Genomic DNA, 19,981 nt, shown 5'->3' on the forward strand with positions numbered 1-19,981 from the left:
TATTTTTTTTTAGGTTGTCTTTATCTCAAACTAGCTTTGGATTGCAAACGAGAACTTCCGATTCTGTTTTCTGAAGGTAATACAGATATATTTAAATTACAAGCATTGCGCACATTCAGCAGCAGATGGCAGCACAGCATAAGAGATGCAAGTGCACCAAACACTCGCGCTCTAGCACTCCCCCTTCATACCTTATCCCTTTCTCTCAGTTTCTACCCTCCCTCTGGGGCATATTTACAAGGGCTTTATCTCCGATTTTTTGGCTTAAAAAGCCAAAAAAGCGGAGATAAAACTATCACCCTATTTACAAGAGGGTGCTAACATACATAATCGCGTGTTAGCACCCTTTTTCCCAACGCTTCCTTTTGCATCTCTAATGAGATGTAAAGTGGGCGTCACTGGGATTACTCCAGATGGACTACCTTGCAAATATCGCTGATGTTCACATCGCTATATTTACAAGGCTGCCCTAGCATTTTAGCACACGTTAGTTTTTCGAGAAAACCGCTGTTTTCTCCAAAAACTAACATCTGCTAAAAGGCAGACTTACCTATCCCTAACATTGGGGTGGATTATGCTGATACGAACTTGTGGGTCGTATCAGCAAGGTTATCGCCGTTTTGCAGGGAACATTGCGGGAAAACCAGCGATGTTCCCTGCAAAATGGCGATAACCTCGCTATATCTGGAATTTTTATCGCCCTGGAGAAATGCGTTGTTAATAACGGGCGATAAATTCCAGAGATAGCCTGCGATAACAAAATTATCACTGGCTGTTGATAATATGCCCCCTCTGTTTCTTTCTCTCTCCCACTAGCTCTTCCCTCTCTCTCTCTCTCTTCGTCATTTCAATTCAATGATGCTTCTGTGGCACGACTTTCAGTTTGCGTTTATTGTCAAAGCTTTGCAGGTTCACAAGTACTGACTACACATAAGTGTTCTAGTCTCTGATTTTGTGCCAGACTGACAAGGTCTGTGCAGGGGTGTGAGGAGCTGCAAAGACTAGTGTTTTCTAACTTTGTGTAAGATGTTTTAAAAGTTAGGCAGTGAAGCTGGTGACGTATTTTAACGTGGAAGAAGGAAACTACCACAACAGGGACAAACATAAACAATTTAATCCATGCATGGATTCCTTTCTAGGTCAAGCTTACAGCGCTTGCGCTGTGGCTATCTGTTAGCTCTACTTTGTGGGGTCTGGCACCTCCCACGCTTAGGATAGGCTTTTGTGTGTGTCGGATATAAATCGTGTTACAACAAACAAATGATGGACGGAATGCTGACAATGCAGACATTCTCCCCCAGTCAAGAGATCTGGGTTAAATCCATCGTTCTTTTGCCCACTACACCACCCCAGTTTAGACATGGCCATATGCAAATCAGTCTTGACCCTGTGCCTCATGGGAACAGTCCAGCCCGAACTGCCAAGCCATGTCTTCCCTGGACCGGAATCAAGCATCCTAGGACCGGTTTCTGGCTATCAGCCGTCATCAGCCAGGATAGCTTGACTCCAGTGGCGTAGTGAGCACGGGTCCCACGTCTGGGAATACCCATCCCACTTAGGGCGAAAAGCGTTACAACAAACAAATGATGGACGGAATGCTGACAATGCAGACATTCTCCCCCAGTCAAGATATCTGGGTTAAATCCATCGTTCTTTTGCCACTACACCACCCCAGTTTAGACATGGCCATATGCAAATCAGTCTTGACCCTGTGCCTCATGGGAACAGTCCAGCCCGAACTGCCAAGCCATGTCTTCCCTGGACCGGAATCAAGCATCCTAGGACCGGTTTCTGGCTATCAGACGTCATCAGCCAGGATAGCTTGACTCCAGTGGCGTAGTGAGGACGGGTCCCACGTCTGGGAATACCCATCCCACTTAGGGAGAAAAGCGTTACAACAAACAAATGATGGACGGAACGCTGACAATGCAGACATTCTCCCCCAGTCAAGAGATCTGGGTTAAATCCATCGTTCTTTTGCCCACTACACCACCCCAGTTTAGACATGGCCATATGCATATCAGTCTTGACCCTGTGCCTCATGGGAACAGTCCAGCCCGAACTGCCAAGCCATGTCTTCCCTGGACCGGAATCAAGCATCCTAGGACCCGTTTCTAGCTATCAGCCGTCATCAGCCAGGATAGCTTGACTCCAGTGGCGTAGTGAGCACGGGTCCCACGTCTGGGAATACCCAGCCCACTTAGGGCGAAAAGCGTTACAACAAACAAATGATGGACGGAATGCTGACAATGCAGACATTCTCCCCCAGTCAAGAGATCTGGGTTAAATCCATCGTTCTTTTGCCCACTACACCACCCAGGTTTAGACATGGCCATATGCAAATCAGTCTTGATCCTGTGCCTCATGGGAACAGTCCAGCAGGAACTGCCAAGCCATGTCTTCCCTGGACCGGAATCAAGCATCCTAGGACCGGTTTCTCGCTATCAGCCGTCATCAGCCAGGATAGCTTGACTCCAGTGGCGTAGTGAGCACGGGTCCCACGTCTGGGAATACCCAGCCCACTTAGGGCGAAAAGCGTTACAACAAACAAATGATGGACGGAATGCTGACAATGCAGACATTCTCCCCCAGTCAAGAGATCTGGGTTAAATCCATCGTTCTTTTGCCCACTACACCACCCCAGTTTAGACATGGCCATATGCAAATCAGTCTTGACCCTGTGCCTCATGGGAACAGTCCAGCAGGAACTGCCAAGCCATGTCTTCCCTGGACCGGAATCAAGCATCCTAGGACCGGTTTCTCGCTATCAGCCGTCATCAGCCAGGATAGCTTGACTCCAGTGGCGTAGTGAGCACGGGTCCCACGTCTGGGAATACCCATCCCACTTAGGGCGAAAAGCGTTACAACAAACACATGATGGACGGAATGCTGACAATGCAGACATTCTCCCCCAGTCAAGAGATCTGGGTTAAATCCATCGTTCTTTTGCCCACTACACCACCCCAGTTTAGACATGGCCATATGCAAATCAGTCTTGACCCTGTGCCTCAAGGGAACAGTCCAGCCCGAACTGCCAAGCCATGTCTTCCCTGGACCGGAATCCAGCATCCTAGGACCGGTTTCTGGCTATCAGCCGTCATCAGCCAGGATAGCTTGACTCCAGTGGCGTAGTGAGCACGGGTCCCACGCCTGGGAATACCCAGCCCACTTAGGGCGAAAAGCGTTACAACAAACAAATGATGGACGGAATGCTGACAATGCAGACATTCTCCCCCAGTCAAGAGATCTGGGTTAAATCCATCGTTCTTTTGCCCACTACACCACCCCAGTTTAGACATTGCCATATGCAAATCAGTCTCGACCCTGTGCCTCATGGGAACAGTCCAGCCCGAACTGCCAAGCCATGTCTTCCCTGGACCGGAATCAAGCATCCTAGTACCGGTTTCTGACTATCAGCCGTCATCAGCCAGGATAGCTTGACTCCAGTGGCGTAGTGAGCACGGGTCCCATGTCTGGGAATACCCAGCCCACTTAGGGCGAAAAGCGTTACAACAAACAAATGATGGACGGAATGCTGACAATGCATACATTCTCCCCCAGTCAAGAGATCTGGGTTAAATCCATCGTTCTTTTGCCCACTACACCACCCCAGTTTAGACATGGCCATATGCAAATCAGTCTTGACCCTGTGGCTCATGGGAACAGTCCAGCCCGAACTGCCAAGCCATGTCTTCCCTGGACCGGAATCAAGCATCCTAGGACCGGTTTCTGGCTATCAGCCGTCATCAGCCAGGATAGCTTGAGTCCAGTGGCGTAGTGAGCACGGGTCCCACGTCTGGGAATACCCATCCCACTTAGGGCGAAAAGCGTTACAACAAACAAATGATGGACGGAATGCTGACAATGCAGACATTCTCCCCCAGTCAAGAGATCTGGGTTAAATCCATAGTTCTTTTGCCCACTACACCACCCCAGTTTAGACATGGCCATATGCAAATCAGTCTCGACCCTGTGCCTCATGGGAACAGTCCAGCCCGAACTGCCAAGCCATGTCTTCCCTGGACCGGAATCAAGCATCCTAGGACCGGTTTCTGACTATCAGCCGTCATCAGCCAGGATAGCTTGACTCCAGTGGCGTAGTGAGCACGGGTCCCACGTCTGGGAATACCCATCCCACTTAGGGCGAAAAGCGTTACAACAAACAAATGATGGACGGAATGCTGACAATGCAGACATTCTCCCCCAGTCAAGAGATCTGGGTTAAATCCATCGTTCTTTTGTCCACTACACCACCCCAGTTTAGACATGGCCATATGCAAATCAGTCTTGACCCTGTGCCTCATGGGAACAGTCCAGCCCGAACTGCCAAGCCATGTCTTCCCTGGACCGGAATCAAGCATCCTAGGACCGGTTTCTGGCTATCAGCCGACATCAGCCAGGATAGCTTGACTCCAGTGGCGTAGTGAGCACGGGTCCCACGTCTGGGAATACCCATCCCACTTAGGGCGAAAAGCGTTACAACAAACAAATGATGGACGGAATGCTGACAATGCAGACATTTTCCCCCAGTCAAGAGATCTGGGTTAAATCCATCGTTCTTTTGCCCACTACACCACCCCAGTTTAGACATGGCCATATGCAAATCAGTCTTGACCCTGTGCCTCATGGGAACAGTCCAGCCCGAACTGCCAAGGCATGTCTTCCCTGGACCGGAATCAAGCATCCTAGGACCGGTTTCTGGCTATCAGCCGTCATCAGCCAGGATAGCTTGACTCCAGTGGCGTAGTGAGCACGGGTCCCACGTCTGGGAATACCCATCCTACTTAGGGCGAAAAGCGTTACAACAAACAAATGATGGACGGAATGCTGACAATGCAGACATTCTCCCCCAGTCAAGAGATCTGGGTTAAATCCATCGTTCTTTTGCCCACTACACCACCCCAGTTTAGACATGGCCATATGCAAATCAGTCTTGACCCTGTGCCTCATGGGAACAGTCCAGCCCGAACTGCCAAGCCATGTCTTCCCTGGACCGGAATCAAGCATCCTAGGACCGGTTTCTGGCTATCAGCCGTCATCAGCCAGGATAGCTTGACTCCAGTGGCGTAGTGAGCACGGGTCCCACGTCTGGGAATACCCACCCCACTTAGGGCGAAAAGCGTTACAACAAACAAATGATGGACGGAATGCTGACAATGCAGACATTCTCCCCCAGTCAAGAGATCTGGGTTAAATCCATCGTTCTTTTGCCCACTACACCACCCCAGTTTAGACATGGCGATATGCAAATCAGTCTCAACCCTGTGCCTCATGGGAACAGTCCAGCCCGAACTGCCAAGCCATGTCTTCCCTGGACCGGAATCAAGCATCCTAGGACCAGTTTCTGACTATCAGCCGTCATCAGCCAGGATAGCTTGACTCCAGTGGCGTAGTGAGCACGGGTCCCACGTCTGGGAATACCCATTCCACTTAGGGCGAAAAGCGTTACAACAAACAAATGATGGACGGAATGCTGACAATGCAGACATTCTCCCCCAGTAAAGAGATCTGGGTTAAATCCATCGTTCTTTTGCCCACTACACCACCCCAGTTTAGACATGGCCATATGCAAATCAGTCTTGACCCTGTGCCTCATGGGAACAGTCCAGCCCGAACTGCCAAGCCATGTCTTCCCTGGACCGGAATCAAGCATCCTAGGACCGGTTTCTGGCTATCAGCCGTCATATGGCCATGTCTAAACTGGGGTGGCGTAGTGGGCAAAAGAACGATGGATTTAACCCAGATCTCTTGACTGGGGGAGAATGTATGCATTGTCAGCATTCCGTCCATCATTTGTTTGTTGGATATAAATCGTAGCCTGCAAATGGCTAATGGAGGGTGCATGTCCCACCTTTTTTTGCACGTTCACTTCCATGGAGTATTGTCATGGGAGCGAGTAGGGATGCGCACACTTCGTGTTTTAAAAGCAGCGCCGCACACAGCGCTTTTTTTTTCCAGACACGTATAATGTTTTTATTTTAGCATCTCAGCACGCCGCACTTCATTGTTTTTTTCTCAGCCGCACATAATGTTTTCATTATAGAAGCGCTGCATGCCGCAACCGGAAACTGCAGGCCTGCATATCATGAGGATACCCTAGACTTCCACGGGAGCAGCCTCAAATTGTCACTTGCAGCATATGGCAAGCGGTTCTTGCTCAAAAGCAATGGGCGGTGCCCTGCCACCTACGAGGAGTTACACACCCAGATGCTAGGAGTGAAAGAGGACACCCAATACTCACTGTACTTGAAAACACATGCATTTGAATATGATCGAGTTTTTATGCATTCTGCCAGTTTGTGTAGCAGCCTCTCTAACTCATTGCAGGAGGAGGAGGGAGAGGGTGGGGCTGAAGCATTCATCTTCAGACTGCCATGTTTGTTTATGGCAATCTGTAAAATGCACGCCTGGATAGTGCATGTGTGAGGGTGTAGTCCAGCTATGTCCCCTCACATATGAACTTTCTATTGAATTTAACAGCCTGTTATGTTGCGTAGACCACCCCATGTTGGTTTGTTTATGAAGGGGTGTCCTCCACAGCAGTCCTGTGACACAAGTTATGTGGTACCGCCCAGGGCGGTAGTACTTGGAGAAAATAAAGAGTAGGTCGGACCAGACATCCGGGTCAGACTAAGATTACCATCAACATGACTGATGTGTGTGTCTCCTTATCTGCTGCTGCCCTTTCCGCATGCCTACTCTGCTGTGCCCTCTATCTCCATTCAGAGCACACAACAACTGTCGACCAGTGGTGGTCCTCTCTCCAGGGACCCACGACAGCTGTGCCAGCGTGTGTCTGCTCGCTCCATGTAGGAGCGTCCCTGCCCTGTCTGCAGCGGCTGCGGTGCGGCGAAGAATCGACGGGTGCCGGGCCCTGCCAGGTTCATGGTGAGCGCCCTCCCCAGCATGTCCTTTTCATGTGCTTCGCACTGCCAGGGTCGCGCTGTTTCTTCCGCCCCTCAGAGCGCTGTTCCACTGTGTTCCCAGCGAGGTGGGCAGAGGGGCCCTCATATGAAAGTCAAAAGACTCTCTCACACACTGCTATCTTCATGGGGCAGCAAACAGAGGGCTGCATGAGCTGATGGGCATTCCAGCAGACTGCGGAAAGAAAAGAAAAAACACAGGAGCAGAGAGCTACAAGGAGCCTCAATACAGTCAAGGGCCACAATGAGCCAGCCACAGGAGACGTCCTCCTGCTGAAGATCGGTCACCAGCTCCTAGACTACCACTGCCTCCGAGACAAGTACCCTAGAGCATACACCAACCCCAGGTCATCGGCACATGTGGCCATTTTTCCTCCACTCATTTCGTCTGTGAGCCACCCGCCAGGACCTCGGTGCGCAGAATGGCGACTGTTCCCCCAGTTGAACCTTTTGTACTTGACAGTCTGCCGTCTGCCCAGGTAATCAAGTGGAAGGATTGGTTGGAACGTCTACTTCGCAGCAGTGGGCCTAAAGCCGGAGCACCAACGACCCATGTTGCTGCACCTGGGCGGTCCAGCAATTCACAAGTTAGGTAAATCAGTAGTGGAGGCTGATCCACCCCACAGGTATGCTACACTCAAAGCTGCACTGACCGCGCACTTCGAACCTCTGGCCAACCCAGATTATGAACGCTCTCTTCTATGCCAAGCACGGCAGTTCCCTGAGGAGTCGGTGGATACATTCTACACTCCCTTAAAGGAACTGGCTAGCACGTGCCCGTTGCCGGATGCAAACGATGAAATAAGGGCACAATTCATTCAGGGATGTTCGTCCACCAAGCTGCGAGAGAACATACTCCAAACCCCAGGAATTTCCATGACCAGCATTCAGACAATGGGCCGGTCCAAAGAACTGTCAAAGGTGCGCGCTGCGCACATGGAAGCAGCACTTCAACGACAGGTGAAGACTGAACATGTGAATGCGGTGATGGCCGAGTCACCCACGACGCCCTCTACGAAGAAGCCAGAGTGTAGCAAGGCACCACCAACAACTAGGACTTGCTATATGTGTGGAGGAATCTACCCGTGCCCTGCTCAAGGGAAAAGATGCTCGGTGTGCAACAGGCTAAATCACCTAGCAAAAGCATGCCGCTCGGCTGGGCGAAGACGACAGCGGGCCGACAGGTTAACGCCTTGGATACCCCGCAGACGGGAGAAGAGGATGATATGGACGACGATGACATGGAGGGAGCAGTTCACGTCATTCACACCATGCAACCGAACAGATGCCCCAAGCGGCGAATCCTGAAAAGCAGCATCAGTGTTGCCGGACACCCGATACAGGTGCTTATCGACAAAGGAGCCTCTATAAACATCATGGTGCAGTCAATGCTAAGAGCTCTCCCAACACAGCCGACCCTGCGGCCAACTTCCACACAAGTATTCGCATATGGCTCCACGACGCTTCTTCCGTTGGCATGAGTATTCACCACCAATATCTCCCATGAGTCACGGTGCACCCGAGCCAAGGTCTATGTCACCCAGGAAGGGTCTGGGATGTTGCTGAGCTGCCACACGGAGGAGCACTTACAGTTGGTAGCCTTCGCATTCGCATTCGCTGTGCACCAGGAGAATGTGGAATCCCTAGTGTAAGAATTCAAGTCCCTTTTTGAAGGCCTAGGATGCCTCAAGGATGACATGGTTCGGCTTCACGTGGATTGGTCGGTCCAGCCAGTGGCTCTCAAACACTGACAAGTGGCTTTTCATCTACGGCCAAAAGTTGAGGAGGAGCTGAGGAAACTAGAGGTAGCTGACATCATTGAGCGTGTGGAGGGTCCGACTCCCTGGATGTCTCCCATCGTGATAGCCCGAAAGCCTAAGCAACCAGGCGGTCAGAATCTGCGTGGATATGCGCCTGCCAAATCACGCGATAAAAAGGGAATGTCATCTAACCCCTACGGTGGAGTGGTTCACAGTGTTTTTCAAAAATGGACCTACGGACCGGCTATCACCAACTACTGCTAGACCCCGAATCAAGAGCCATAACAACATTCTCCACACATGTAGGACTACGCAGATACAAACGTCTCGGTTTTTGAGTCTCCAGTGCAGCGGAGGTCTTTCAAGACACCATTAGAGGAGTGCTCTACGGCCTAAGAGGGGTCATAAATGTCAGTGACGACATTTTGGTACATGCACCCACCCTAGAAGAACACATGGACCGCCTCTGGGACGTATTCCAGAGGTTGCAAGACAGCGGCCTCACCCTACATCGCGAGAAATGTCCATTCCTCCAAAAGGAAGTAGCTTTCTTCGGATACCACTTCTCCCAGCATGGAGTGTCTCCTGATCCAGCAAAAATCTATGACATCCAGACCTCACCGACCCCCACCACCATGACTGGTGTGAGGAGTTTCCTTGGCATGGTCACATACTGTGGCCGTTTCATCCGCAACCTGACAGACCTCACTGCGCCATTGCGAGAACTCACAAAGAACACCACCACTTGGGAGTGAGGTTCTACACAGTAAAAAGCTTTTCTGGACACCAAATGTGCCCTCTCGGCTGAGACCACGTTAGTCTACTTCAACTCAGTCAGCGAGTCGCAGCTGTCAGTCGATGCGAGCCCCATTGGACTTGGTGCAGTACTATCACAAAAGCAACCGGACGGGGAGTGGGCCCCGGTGGCCTATGCAAGCCGTGCCCTAACAGACACTGAACAGTGGTATTCACACATCGAAAAAGAGGCAATAGCGATCCACTGGGGGTGCCGTCATTTCCATCTGTACCTGTATGGTCAACTATTAACCGTCCACACAAACCGCTGATCCCACTCTTCATGGGAGTCTCGTCAAAACCTCCACCGAGGATTGAAAAATGTATCCTGCAGCTACAGAAATACCAGTTCAACGTGGTCTATTACCCAGGCACACACAATCCAGCCGATTGCCTGTCCAGGCATGCGAGGCCGGTGACCAAGGAGGAGGAAGATGAAGCAGACGAGATCGAAGAATACATCAAGCTGGTGGTTGAACGGTTTCGTCCCCTTCCCATCTCGCTGGAAGACATCGTGGAAGCTATTAAAGTGGATGAATGCTGGGGAATGACGACCTCAGCAGTAGTGTCAGGAAAGTGGCACCGCCTGCTTGAAAATTTGACATGCAGAACTGAGGAAGCACAAACGACACTCAAGGCCCTGCATCATGTCCGCACGGATTTGACCATGTCCCCGAAAAGATGCTTAATGAGAGGTGCCTGACTGGTAATTCCCAGAGCACTGCAGCAACGGGGTGGATTTGGCTCACATCACCCACCAAGGAATAGTCAAAACTAAGTCACGACTGCGCTGCAAGGTGTGGTCTCCTGACCTGGACAGCATCGTAGAGCAGACAGTCCGGTCTTGCCCTCTATGTCATGCGGTTGGCCCAGCTGAACCACCCGCACTGATTGTGACGGAAGACATACCAGCTCACCCCTGGCACAGGGCAAGTGCCGATTTCGGAAGTCGACCTGATGGAAGACACATGCTCGTGGTCATAGACGATTTTTCAAAGTATCGGAGGTCAAGATTCTGGAATCTACTACAGCAAATAACACGATACCATGGATTGAGAAGATAATGGCCACCCATGGACTTATTCGAGAGCTACGCAAAGATAATGGCCCGCCTTTCTCTAGTCACAAGTTCAAGAGCTACCTTCAATCTCGAGGTGTTCGGCACCACAAGATCACACCCCGTTGGCCACAAGCGAATGGGGAAGCGGAACACTTTATGCGCACCCTAAACAAGGTCCTGAGGCTAGCTGTTGCCCGAGGGCAGAACATGGAATGCGCCCTGTACACGTTTCTACAGGAGTACCGTCTGACACCTCACTCCGTGACCATGGTCAGCCCAGGGTCACTGTGCATCCACGGGATGGTTGAGGATGTCATCCCTCATGTGACTCCATCATCTATCCTGCGTGATCAAGTTGCCGAACGGCTCCAGCAGCGACGGGCCAAGAATGATCAAATGTCCAGGCGATGGCATGCAAAAGAACGATCATTGACAGGAGGTGACCTGGTGTTGGTGAGGAATTGAAGTCCACGAGGCAAGTTCTCACTCACGTTTGAACTGGACCCCTGGGTCATCCAGGCAATAAAGGGTACGATGGTCACTGCCAGAAAAGGTGGCGAAATAATCATGAGGAACATTTCACATTTCAAGAGGTACCAACATCCTGCGTCTCCTAGCATAAGGTCACCCGATCCAGATGAAGTTGAATACACAGTCGAGTCCGAAGTGGAAGACACCTGGCTGCCCAATCGACAAGACCTGCCTTCACCTAGTGCCTCCAGTGACAGTTCCCCGAGGGCGCTCAGAGCTGAAGACCATCGAGAGGGGAGTGTACATCGAGGAGGGCGGAGGTACCACCTCCTGGCCAATCCTGCGGTATTGTCTCGACTGAGAGGTTTCGTATTGGACTAAGTGTTTGAGATGGATAGTTTTGTTCTCTCTCTCTCTCTCTCTCTCTCTCTCTCTCTCTCTCTCGCTCTCTTTTCTCTCTCTCTCTTTCTAGCCATTGTGGTTTCTCATTTTGTTGTCAGACAATTTGTGATAAATGAGGAATGGTATGTTGCATGGACCCCCCCATGTTGGTTTGTTTACGATGGGGTGTCCTTCACAGCAGTCTTGTGACACAAGTTATGTGGTACCACCCAGGGCGGAAGTACTTGGAGAGAATAAAGAGTAGATCGGACCGGACATCCGGGTCAGACCAAGATTACCACCAACATAACGGGTGTGTGTGTCTCCTTACCTGCTGCTGCCCTCTCCGCATGCCTTCACTGCTGTGCCCGCTATCTCCATTCAGGGCACACAACACAGCCGTGCTGCGCATGTCTTAATCAGCACAGTATGCCTGTTAAATAAATATGTTTATCAAGGGGTGTCGGGCGCGAATCAGTACATCCCGGTACCAATTGGAAAACAGACACAACATCGAGTGGGATTTTCAGCCCTGTCCCAAATTCTGATAGAGCTAGAAGCTGGGAGAGGACTTAGGATGGCCTTTCTTATCTCGGTCCCGCTACTGCTTTGCTATTCCGGCTACCTATTTGCAGGATGCAGAGTTCTGGTCCTGCCTTTACGTCTGCCATGGAAATCGAGTGGAGACCTTTCTGGCTGAAATAATAAAGAAAGCAAGGCAAGTGATCCCCCCCCACCCCCCCGCCTCCCCACACCGATGGGGGCATGCAGTTCTGCGTGATTGTGTAAACATTTTTGTGTACCAGTGTGTCTTTCATACTATGTTGTTAGAATTTTAATGGCCTAACACATGCAGGCTTAACACAACAGACATGAGCAGCGACTGCCCCATCTCCCCCCAAGACCAGTTGTAATTGGAGTCAAAGTACAAAGAAGACTGCACGTTTTTTAAAGGAGAGAGTTTCAAAGTACAATGAAGGAGGACAAAAAGTAATGATGACGCTAGTTGATGGTGGTCTAACAGGGCCTGAAAAAAATCTTTTTCCCCAGTGTGAATTTACTATATTACATTGAGGTGTGCAGTCAGGATGTATGTTGATACAACTTGTACCATCACAATGCGATGCGGTATGTTACATCGCGGTCTTGACAACGCAAGTCATTACATCGACTTGCGTTGGAGGGCGCCGGATTTAGGAATAGTTTGAATTACTATTCCAACTCCAGTCTACGTACAGTAGGGAAGGTGTTGGAATAGTAATTCACACTATTCCTTAGTCTAGAGCGCCCTCCAGTGCAAGTCGGTGTAACGACTTGCATTGTCAAAACCACGATGTAACCATACCGCGTTGTAATGGTTGCGTGGTAAAGGATGTTTCCCGTGCAGTCATAATTGGCACATGGAGAGGGCTCATGTGACTTTGAAACTTGTCGTTCAAGGAGATCTGTAGTCTTTGCATTTTCTCCCACCTGTGCAAGGCAGATAGCTCACATGTTTAGGGTCATGAAGTGTGTCTGTGTGTGCGCAAGTGAGTGTGCTTGCCCCCCATTTACAAACTAGAAACCGCTGTGTGTTCAGGACAGTAGATGTGCTTTCGTCTCAGCCATCTAGAACGTTCTCCTCAATAATTTAGTTTCACTTATTTTCAAAGTGCAGTTGTCCTGTTTCACAAAGCTGTATTCTGCTCATAGCAGTTCGAAGACGCATAACAAGGTCACCTGAATGTGCTGTCTTGTGACGCCTTACACCCGCACTCTTATGCCAATCAATATCAAGTTACATTTCATGCTTCAGGGTTAACCCATCATACAATGGTTCTGCAATTCTTTCAGTCCTGTGAAGATTGTTGCGTATAATTCTGTGCTTAATTGTGTGAGCTGCACATAATTAAATCACCATTAAATAAGCCAGCCAGAAGGTGAAAACAGAAGTCTACAGGGCATGTTACCAAGCACGGCATTAAAACTATCGCCGCTTTAGCAGCAGAAAACAGCCGCTAAAGCGGCGATAATGGGCTTGACAATATGCCGCAGAGAATTCCAATAGAAGCCCATGTTGTCACTAAAGCGGCAATAATTTTAACGCCTTGTCCTGATAATATGCCCCTACATTTTTAAAAGCAGTACAGATAGCACCAAACGCAGCGGTGCTCTGATGGTTAGACGTCAGAGTATTTTAAACGCTCTTGTTGATGCTTGCAATAATCTGCAAATAAGGAGTTCGGACTTTTGCAGGGCCAATCGGCCTTTCATCTTTCTGAGAAAGATAAAGTGCATATCTATAGGTATAGTTATAGTGATAGCTTAACGCCAGGTTTTTTTAGTTTTTTTTTTTACTGCTGACTACCCCAGAAGTATACAATATGAAATACTGTGGATAATCCTTACAGTTGATAATGCAGCATTTGACGAAGAGAACAGTTCAAGGGACGTCTTTTAGAACAAATGTACAAATCGTCACGGATCCTGTAGGTATACCTCTGCTTTCTGGTGCAAGTTGCCTACTCACTGCTAGGCCCCTATACTGAGGGAAATGTGTTTCAGGGGCATATGTGAGGAGGCATCTATCAACATCTAAGCTCTAAACCATTGCTAGGCGAATGGGGCACACAATGAACCCTAAACGAGCACCACAAACAGGATGAGAGAAAAGAGCACGGCAGAAAGTCGATGCCAAAGTCACACAAGTGGACACCCTGTCCAGGACTCAGAAAGGTGGAGATAGAACAAAGCTGTGCTTCTTAGGACGTTCCAGGATCACAAGCAGCCTTCCCTTAGAGTGGGATGTATCTATGGCCTCCTCCACATTACTCTAAAAATGAGAGAGTGAAGGGCTCCGTTCATGCCATTGCATGTGAGCAAGATGAACTTTCTTGCCCAGGTAGTAACTAATTAGATTTATGGTGCATAAACCGAAATAAAGAAATATAGAAAGAAGATTTATTTTGACACTACAGATAAAGATAGCACACAGGTTGTCTTACATGAGCCAACCTACCATTTGGGAGTGGAATTAGAGGCTGTTGAGTGCATAAATACGAATGGCGTGTATACGTGCACAAGACAGCAAAGGTTTCTATATTAAAGTCTATTGGTTATTCTGGTGCAGATAAAAGAACACAATCTTCCCTCAGTACAAATACTATTATTATTATTTTTATTATTATGAAAAACATTATTAGAACCTTGATTTCATGTATTTCTTTTGAATGTTTCATTAACAGTACCAGAGAATTATCAAAATTATGCAGACATAACTGTCAGTGTAGAAGGTCTGCGAAGCATAACTTACATCAGTTTATGTTGCAGAAATGAAGTTATTTGCACACAGTGCACAAATGCACAGTAACTGGAGGGATTTATTAATTTGATTTCTTTGCAATGCAGCCAGTAGCTCTTTTCTTGGAATTGGTATTTTTTCCTTGGGTTTTTGAAGGTCGTTGCTGTCAAATGTCTATAACTGTGGTTTCAGAATTAACTTCAATCTGGGACATTTAGAAACTGGTCTTAGTTAAAGAATCCATATTTTGTTATCCGAAATGATACCCATATTTCATGGTATCAGGCTATGTTGTATCATGTTTCTTATCTCGGCGTACATATTGCCCCGAGAGAATGGTAGAAGTGGTTTAGAAAGGTTGGAATAAAATGCAATAAACTAGTAACTAATCATTTCTAGGCAAATAGAACAATGTCTGGTTCTAGATTAGCATTCGATGAGGCTTTGCCTATTTACAATGAGGCACTAGCTAAATGCCGCCACGTTCATTTTGTTTTATACAAGAGATGACGTGACATGCCCAGAATCAGTGCATTGAACCGACGCTGGGACTCCAATCCGGCTCCCCTGTTCCAAAAGCAGCAGCTGTAGTCCTTAAGCCACATCTCACCGCCACCCTTTTCCTGCTGAGCTCTGTTTGCACACTACTCTCCCCCTGCTTTCACCTGCATGCTTCACCCATCCAAAGGCATTTAATTGCCACCCTTCTCACAACTGCACAACACGTCCAGAGCAGCATCTTACCTATATACTGCATCCCCTCACTTGCCACCCTCCAGATCTAGGTCCTAATCTGGGTGCCTGGAGTTGCTAGGGGAGATAGTAACCTACCCCTAATTTTATTTCAGTTAAGCATTTCATTCTAAAGCCACCAAAGGGCAGCCAGGTAGGTTCCTCCCCTAACATGGTGCTCTCCAGCATTCCTCTGCCCTCTTCGTGTGAATGAATGTAAGGAGGAGAGCTTGTTTCACTCCTAGTTTGAGAGGCGAATCCATCCATCCATCCTTTTTTTTGCAGATTTATATAGCGCAAACTCCACCCGAAGGTATGGGAGCGCTTCACATGAGCACCAGTTATGTTACACAAGGTCACATTAATGTTTTGGGTAGTCAAGGGGAGATTAAGTGATTTGCCCAGAATCACAGGAAGCTGAGCAGACGCCGAGGCTCGAACCTGGTTCCCCAGCTCCAAAGTCGGCAGTTCTGGCTATAACGCCACAACCTCTCCCCTATCCTTATCAAAGGTGCTGGGTGGGGGTGGTCAAAATGCATTAAAACAAGCATTTGCAATGCATTAGGTCTTGCATTACTGAAAGTTTAGGCTATTGGCGTAGGTCTCGCATTACTGAAAGTTTAAGCTATTGGCATTGCAAATAATAATGCACTGACAATAGCTCAAACTTCCTGTAATGCGAAACCTATTGCATTGCAAATGCTTGTTTATAGTTGGTTCGTATCTGGAGAGCTCATCTCTGTAGCACATGTTTATCTCGCGTAATTGACTTCCATATTTTGCTTGTGCTTTTTCAAAAGAGGGGATCCCATTTCAGTACCCACAGCCGCCATGGTTTCAGATTGCTATGTGTGACATTTTCATAAATTCAGTGTAATTATGAGTGACATTCAATGACTATGAGTGACACTTTCTTGCAAGCAAAATCAAGCAATGAAGGGGAGGGAAACAAAGAAATCTAAAAAATGACACCCATTGGAGCAATGAGAAACTAAGAAGATCTTAAAACTGCTGCAAAGCACCAGTGCACAACATATTTTTCTTGGATGTCGTGGTTCTTATTTATACAACAACACACATTCCTTTCTGTGGCCCTGCACAATGTTCAGCCTCTTCATTTCTGATGTGCAGAGTCGCTGGATTTAACTGCCTACGGCAAACCCACTCGCACTGACATGCACATTTCCAAGCTCAAACACAAACTGTCACTAGCGAAGCCCACTCACTGGGATTGTACGAGATTAACAAAGTCTCCAAGCATAGGCATAATTTGGCAAGAGTGGATCCCACTCGCCGTGACTGCATTATGTTCCATTAAGGCACCAAACAATGTTCCAACCAATGCAGGCAATCAGGAATGCAAAGCTCATCCGAGCACACGCAATGCGGAATGTACTAAGAAACAGGAAGCGCAAGCACGGGGCTCACATAAGCATGTCAGTTAAACTGGTGCAGCTGCACCCTTACTGGCTGACTGGCCTTTCTAAACTTTGCCTTGAATGCCTTCTGCTGCACGCTCTGCTCAGCTGTCTCGCCACTGGCAAGCACAACAACGAGCGGTGAACAACATGGTGGGGCTGAATTTATACCGCCGCTGCTTTGCTGACGAGACAGCAAAACAAACTGGGCATCATGGGACATTAAATCCCAGATGCACGCGTTCTATTTTACAGGATTAAAAGAGCATTAATAGTATGTTATCTCACTAACAGTGACGCTTGGGCAATGCCAATTATTTAACTTCTTGTTCCATAAATGCGTGACTTTGCATTTCAGTGCGGTGATGGGGACCACCACTCTGAAACACGTTAGTCTAACGCTTGATGCGCGGTACTTGGCAGGGTCTGATCCATGTGGGCCTCCTTCCTATATTGTTTTGTCGGTGTCCTATGCCAGATGGTGATTCACTGGCTGATCAATGATGTCTTCTTTTGCACAGGGGGGCAGCTTCAAGGGGGGGGGGGTGTTTGGCGTGTTACATCCACCCCAATAAATGTATTTTCTGCTAAATATTCGGGTACAGGTGCTTTCAGTCGGGATATTCACCAGGGATGTTTATAGTCACACAGACAAAAACACATACACACTCTCTCCCTCTCTGTTTTGAAAGTCCTGAAAACAATTAGTCATTTTACAAAATATTGTGTTCCGCTCCTGGGGGCATATCTACAAGGTGGCGATATGAAATTATCGCCGCTTTTGCGGCCGTTTTGGACGAAAAGCGGCGATAATGTTATCGCTATATTAGCAAGGTCACGCTATTGCGTGAAACCTTGCCTTATCGCCTGAATTCCTAATGCCCATCTTTGCATCTCTAATGAGATGCAAAGTGGGCGTTCCTCCCCAGGATAATGGAAGAAATGTCGCTAAGCGACATTTCTCCTATTATCAAGCCTCACGCAAAGCAGCATAGCGACAGGAAAAGTAGCGATAACCTCTGTTATCGCTACTTTCCTTATGCCTGCTTTGAAACTGACTTAGCCATGACATCCTATGTAAGGTGGATATCATGGCTAAGTATGTGAGGCCCTATCAGCAAGCTATCGCCAAACTTCGTGGGATTATTGCTGGGTTTCCAGCGATAATCTCACGTTTGGCAGTTAGCGCTAGGATTTTTATCGCTTTTGAGATAAGCGTTGCTAAGAGCACGCTATCTCAGCGATAAAAATCCATGCTAGCCGGCGATAATTATCCTAGCGCTAAGTCCGCTTAGCGATAATTATCGCCGGTTGTTGCTGATAAGCCCCTTAATTCTCCTACCAATCCGCATTGCTCTCCCTTTTGCCATGCCCCTTAGGCTCCTCTCATGCCCCCTGCTTGTCATATAAAGTATTGAAACTTTATATGCCAGTCTGATTGTCGGAAAATCTGAAGCTCGCCTCCACCCCCAGTTTACTGACCAAGCTAAATCCCTGCTTTTGCACATCCGCCATAGAAGAGGGGGGATTTCAGTCCATGGATATTCCAGTTGCTGAGTAAATACTAACACTCAGATACGAATCTCTCATTCGACGGAAATGCTGATTTGATTATATGTGGGAATATTTTGTGTTTAACCCCTTCAGTGCCCATGACGAGCTGGACTCGTCATGAGCCGCGGTTGCGCTGTGCCCATGACGAGTCCAGCTCGTCATAGACCCCGCCCGCTAATGCAACGGCCGGCACAGGGCGGGGAAAGGGGCGGGCACTGAAGGGGTTAATGTGGATGATGAAGGCCCAGATGAACACAATTTTCAAACAACAAAGCCCAGCATCCAAATGTGTTATGCTGTGTCGTGCAGGTGGTAACATTCAGCACAGAGGTACATCTACTAAGAGTATCCCGCGTCCCATGTGAACGCCTGCGATGGTGCTGAAACAAGGACGACTTGTGCGGCGTACAGCCGCGCACAAGGGAACATGGGTGAGAGTGTGCTGTCCACCATAGGATATGGACTGGAGAACATACTGCTTCAGGGCAGATTACTAGGCATAAAGAGACTCTGAAGGTTCCTATGCATTGGTGTTTTTGAGAAATAAACGTATTCTCCCTTTTGTTACTTGCTATGAGTAGGCAACTTATTTGCCACAAACCCCGGTCTGGCTGTTGTAGTAGGTTTGGCTTTGCATCCAGACCTATGGATGTTTGCGCTGATGTAGCCTTGTAACGCATCATTGACTGAAAGTGACCAGTGGTGGCTGGCATGTACAGAGGATGGTGGGGTGGGTGATACATACAAATAAAATAAAATACACTTACCTTCCTGCGCCAGCATGACATCCTCTCCTTGAGGCGGCCTCCCAACTCCCAAGCCAATCCTGGCGCTGCTCTCAGCATGAGAGAAACCCCAGGATTGGGGGAAGAAGTCTCTCTCAGCGCTCTTAAGAGCACTGGAGGCCTGAGCTTTCTCTAACAAAGCTGTCTTAAACAGCTTGGTTAGAGAGGTTTAAAATGCACGTCTCTTTGTCTGGCTGAAGGTGCCCCTTCCTGCAAAAAAACAATCTCCCCACGACCCAGGCATCCTTGCACCATGGTGCACGGGAGCCTGCGCCGGCGCATGGCCGCCGTTTGTGTGCTAGCGCTGGGGAGAGCACAGGAATGTGACATATCCTTGTAAATATGTCGCATTCCTGTGCTTCGGAAATGCCGCAGCGTGGCGCAGCCAAAGGGCTTGCTGTGCCACGCTGCGGCACTTCCTTGTAGATCTGCCCCTGAATCTTTCGGGGCCATCTTGTAATGAAAGACAAATGACTGTCTCCTGAAGTAAAATTAATACATTATTCAGTCATGGCAGTGTCAGCATTGGAGTCGAATACGTTTCTTCTGAAGAGGACATTGACACACACAAAGTAATGTCTCTCCTTTTACTAGAGACGAGGATGCACAAGTGTAGTTTTGTGACACTGTACTCTGGAGTCATGTTTGCAAATGTCAGAAGGTGCAGCACTGATCCTAGTTGCAAGGATGTCTCATATGTTGGGAACTGATAGGACAGGGATCTGGCCTTCACTCTGCCTGGATATCCATAGCTGTGTTTAAAGGTTTGCGAACTGGTGCACCAGGCAGGGTCTCTTGGGCTGGTGGGTGGTGGGAAGAGGG

The 19,981-nt window shown here is 48.5% G+C and overlaps 1 protein-coding gene across 1 annotated transcript in view; it reads left to right on the top strand.

Moving 5' to 3' along the window:
* LOC146835365 (G protein-coupled receptor 54-like) overlaps positions 1–19,981 on the top strand; it is a 240,338-nt gene that overhangs the window by 187,120 nt on the left and 33,237 nt on the right. The gene's annotated exons all lie outside the window — the stretch shown is intronic.

The sequence above is a fragment of the Triturus cristatus genome, chromosome 4_2 (genome assembly GCF_964204655.1).
Source record: "Triturus cristatus chromosome 4_2, aTriCri1.1, whole genome shotgun sequence".
Lineage (NCBI taxonomy): Eukaryota > Metazoa > Chordata > Amphibia > Caudata > Salamandridae > Triturus > Triturus cristatus.